The sequence below is a fragment of the Cebus imitator genome, unplaced genomic scaffold, assembly GCF_001604975.1.
Source record: "Cebus imitator isolate Cc_AM_T3 unplaced genomic scaffold, Cebus_imitator-1.0 Scaffold81, whole genome shotgun sequence".
Taxonomy (NCBI): Eukaryota; Metazoa; Chordata; class Mammalia; order Primates; family Cebidae; genus Cebus; species Cebus imitator.
In genome coordinates this window covers 3,947,226-3,952,163 of record NW_016107396.1, presented here as the reverse complement: position 1 = coordinate 3,952,163, position 4,938 = coordinate 3,947,226, and the positions used below count along the sequence as shown (strand labels likewise).

Sequence of the window (4,938 nt, the reverse complement as noted above, 5' to 3'; positions counted from 1 at the left end):
AGGACCATCATGTGGACAACCAGTGGGAAATGTTTCACTCACTTTTGCAGGTTACTTGTTCTTAGTACAAAAGTTTAAAAGGAAGTTCTTTTATTTCTTCAAAATTTGAAGGCTTTAAAAATCATTTTCTTTTTAGCACTGGAAACTGTCAGGAAAAACAGTATATACCTCTAATGACTATTTCAGGAAGAAACAGGTCATTGTTTTAAATAATTGGATACAGTATATAAATGCTGTTTTGTAAAGTCTAAATTCTATTAACTGAACAAAATATAAACCAGGAAATTAACGTAGAAGAAATAATCACATTCACCTGTTTCTCTGGTCTCTAACATTCTGCTCTTCCTTTGCTCTGCAGGGTAACCATGGTGCGAAAGATATTGATGGCTTGGATGGAGAACAGGTACAGAAATTTCTCATTTTATGTTCCCCCCTACTAGTTTGGCATTTACACATGTCATAATTAATCTAGAAATGTAAACACGCACCTTTAATAATGTTTAGTTTATCTGTATGTTTGTTCTTATCCCAAAGATACAAGAACCCTAGAAACCTAACTCGAATCAACCTCTCCCATATTACATTTATTTCCATCTTATTTTTGTTAAATCGTATCACTTAGACATTTTTATTATTATTGCTTTGTATAGTCATGCTTATTTAGCTCTACCATCATATTTCTTCAATTTTCTGGAAGAGTTCGAGAAGGATTACTATTAGTTCTTTAAATGTTTGGTAGAATTCACTGAGGAAGCGATCAAGTCCACAGCTTTTCTTCAAGAGATTTTTTGATTACTAATTCAAACTTCTTACCAGTTATAAGTCTATTCATGTTTTCTGTTTCTTCAGCATATAGTCTTTGTTTTGTGCTTTTGGAATTTTTTTCATTTTATACAAGCTACCTAGTTGCTGGCACTTTTTCTTAGTACTGTCTTATAATTTATTTATTTCTTTCTTTGCTCTGTTGCCCAGGCTTGAGTGCAGTGATGTGATCTTGGCTCACTGCAGACTCTGCCTCCTGGGTTCAAGCGATTATCTTGTCTCAGTCTCCTGAATAGCTGGGTTTGCAGGTGTAGGCTACCACACCCGGCTAATTTTGGTAATTTTAGTAGAGAAGGGGTTTCATCATTTTGGCCGGGTGGGTCTCAAACTCCTGACCTCAAGGGATCCACCTGCCTCGGCCTCCCAAAGTGCTGGGATTATAGGTGTGAGCCACCCCACCTAGCCTATTATGATTCTTTTTATTTATGTGGAATCACTAGTAATGTCTCCACTTTCATTTTTTATTTTATTAATTTAATTTTTTCTTTTTTTCTTAGTTCATCTAGCTAAAATTTCATCAATTTTGCTTATCTTGAGGGATCAATTTTTGTTTTTATTGATTTTTCTCTATTTTTTTAATCCTCTATTTTATCTTTGCTCTAATCTTTATTATTTCCTTCTTTCTGCAAGTTTTGAGTTTAGTTATTCTTTTTCTAGTTCCTTAAGGAATAAAGTGAGGCTGTGGTTTTGAGAGCTTTTTTGTTTCACGTTAAGAATTTACAGCCATGGTTTTTTACTTTAGCACCGATTTTGCCGTCTGCCATACGTTTTGGTATGTTGTTGTTTCATTTTCATTTGTCTCTAATTATTTTATATGTTGTTTTGTGATTTATTTGGCCCATTGGTTATCGAAAAGTGTGCTGTGTGATCCTTTTATAGCTCACAGGCCTAATGATTAGGTTTTCATGTACATGGATGAGATGTGCCTTTCTTAAAACTGGCTCTTGCAACATAGGCACATTATTTTTGCCTGATGTGAAAAATAGGAAAAAGAAGTGTGTTGTGCAGTTTCCAAAACTTTGTGAAGTTTCTAGTTTACCTTGTGTTATTGAGTTCAATTTCATCCTCTTGTGGTCAGAAAAGACAATTTGCATAATATTTACCTTTTAAAATCTATGGAGAATTTGTGACTTAATATATGATATATCTTGGAAAATATTCCATGTGTACTTGAGAAGAATGTGTATGCTGTTTATGTTGGGTAGTGTTCTGTATATGTCTGTTAGCTCTAGTTGGTTTACTGTGTTGTCTTCTATTTCCTTTCTTAACTTGTGTCTGATTGGTGTCTTCATTATTGAGAGGGGAGTATTGAAATCTTTATTATTGTAGAACTACATTTCTCCCTTCATTTCTGCCAGCTTTTGCCTCATATATTTTGATGGTCTGTTATTAGATGCATGAGTGTTTAGAGTTTTTATATCTTCTTGCTGTATTGAACATTTTAATTTATAATGTCCTTATTTATGTCTTTTTAACTTTTTGGGTTTAAAGTATATGCTGTCTTATATTGGTATAGTCACTACTGCTCTCTTTTGGTTACTATTTGCATGGAATAACTTTTTCTTTGATTTTTTTTTTTTTAAATAAATACACTTTTATTTATTTTTTTTGGGAGACAGAGTCTTCCTCTGTTGCCCGGTCTGGAATGCTGCGGTATAATCTCAGCTGACTGCAGCCTCTGCCTCTGGATATAAGCAATTCTCATGACTCAGTCTCCAGAGAAGCTGGGATAATAGGCACCCACCACCACCCTGCTAATTTTACATATTTTAGTAGGGACAGGGTTTCACCACGTTGCCTAGGGTGATCTTCAACTCCTGACCTCAGGCAATCTGCCCACCTCTGCCTCCCAAAGTGCTAGGATTACAGGTGTGAGTCACAATGCCAGGCCAGAATAGCTTTTTCTATCATTCCATCTTTTTATTTTTATTTTTTGAAATGGAGTTTTGCTCTTGTTGCCCAAACTGGAGTGCAATGGTGCAATTTCAGCTCACTGCAACTTCCACCTCCTGGGTTCAAGTCATTCTTCTGCCTCAGCCTCCAGAGAAGCTGGGATTACAAGCATGTGCCACCATGCCCAGCTATTTTTTCCTACTTTTAGTAGAGATAGGGTTTCACATTTAGCCAGGCTGGTCTTAAACTCCTGACCTCAGATGATATACCCACCTTGGCCTCTCAAAGAGCTGTGATTACAGGTATGAGCCACTGCACCCGGCCTATCATTCCATCTTTTCACTTTCCATCTATTTGTATTTTTTAATCTAACATGAGTCTCTGTAGACAGTGTTTAATTGGATCGTGTATTTTTTAAATCTATTTTGTCAGTATGTGTCTTTTGATTGGAAAGTTGACTCCACATTTATTTAAAGTAATTACTGATAAGGAGAGTCTTACTTCTGTCAGTTTGCTATTTGTTTTCTGTATGCCTTATATTTTATTATCCCTCGGTTTCTGTATTATTGTCTTCTTTTGTGTTTAGTTGATTTTTTGCAGTGAAGTGTTTAAATTTATTTCTCATTTCCTGTGTATATTTTCTGTATTTTCTTTATGGTTGTCAGGATGATTACATTTAACATCTTATAGTAATAATATTCTAATTTAAATTTATACCAGCTTAACTTTAATAATATATAAAACCTTTACTCTTTTACATCTTTATCCTCACTTATTTCAGTGGCTGATGTCATAAAATTATATCTTTATATATTCTACACCCCAAAACATAAACAAATAATTCTTTAAAATACACGAGTCTTTTAAATTATATAGAAAATGAAATGTGGAGTTACCAACCAAAGTTGCAATATTAGGTTTTTGAGTAATAATTTTTTAAATGTTTTCTCTTAAATTGTGTAGAAAACAAAAAATGGAGTTATAAACCATTACTACAACAATTCTTGATTTTATGATTGCACATATATTTACCTTTACTGAAATTGTTATATTTTTTCATATGTCTTTGAATGACTATCCAGTGTCCTTTCATTTCATGCTGCAGGCTTCCCTTGAGCATTTCTTTTGGGGCAGATCTAGCAGTAATGAACTCCTGAACTTCCTCATTTTTTTTTTCTGGGAATATATATTTTTTTCTTTAGAGGCAAGATCTAGATCTGTCACTGAAGCTGGAGTGAAGTGGCATAATTGTAGTTCAGTGCAGCCTCAAACTCCTGGACTCAAGTGATCCTCCCACTTCAGCCTCCCAAGTAGCCAGGGCTACAGGCATGCACCACCATGCCCTCTTTTTTAAGTATTATTTTTTGTAAGGATGAGATCTCAGCATGTTTCCCATGTTGGTTTTAAACTCCTGGCCTCAAGCAATCCTCCTGCTTCAGGCTACCAAAGTACCGGATTATAGGTCTGAATTACTATGCCCAGTCATCTGGGAGTATGTCTTAATTTCTCACTTTAGAAGGACAGTTTGGCCAGAGATAGAATTTTTGGCTAATAGGATTTTTTTTTTGTCGTTTTTGTTTTTTGTTTCTTTTGCACTTGGAATATATTGGCCCAATGCCTTTTGACCACCAACGTTTCTAATGAGAAATCTACTTATGATCTTGTTGAAAATCTCTTTTATGTAGTGAGTCTGTCCTTGTCAACCAAAGATTTGATTATAATGTATATCAGTGTGGTTCTCCTTGAGTTCATCATATTTTGATTTTGTTGAGTTTCTTGGATGTTTATATTCATGTCTTTCATCGAGTGTCAGAAGTTTCTCGGCCATTATTTCTCCAAATATTCTCTCTACCTCTTTCTCTAAAAAGTTTCTTCTAAAACTTCCACAATGTGTATGTTGGTTTACTTGATAGTATGCTACAGGTCCCTTAGGCTTTGTTAACTTTTCTTCAATATTTTTTCCTTTCTGTTCCTTAGACTCAATGATTTCCATTATCACCTTCAAGTTCACTGATTCTTTCTTTGCCTGTCCAAACCTGCCTTTGAATCTCTCTAGGGAATTTTTTTGTTTTAGTTATAATATCTCCATCTCCAGAATTTAATTTTGATTTCTTTTTAGGTTTTGATATCTTTACTGATATTTCTATTTTGTTCATTCATCATTTTCTTCATTTTTGTTTACATCTTCTTTTAGTTTTTAAAATATATTTGAGGCAATTGTTT

General features: G+C 34.3%; 1 non-coding gene across 1 annotated transcript; it reads left to right on the top strand.

The window, feature by feature from the left end:
• The first annotated feature begins 1,689 nt into the window (after nt 1-1,689).
• LOC119472009 lies at nt 1,690-1,798 on the top strand. The gene has a single exon (XR_005201108.1). It is a non-coding gene; the product is annotated as a small nucleolar RNA U13 (small nucleolar RNA).
• The last annotated feature ends 3,140 nt before the right edge of the window (nt 1,799-4,938 follow it).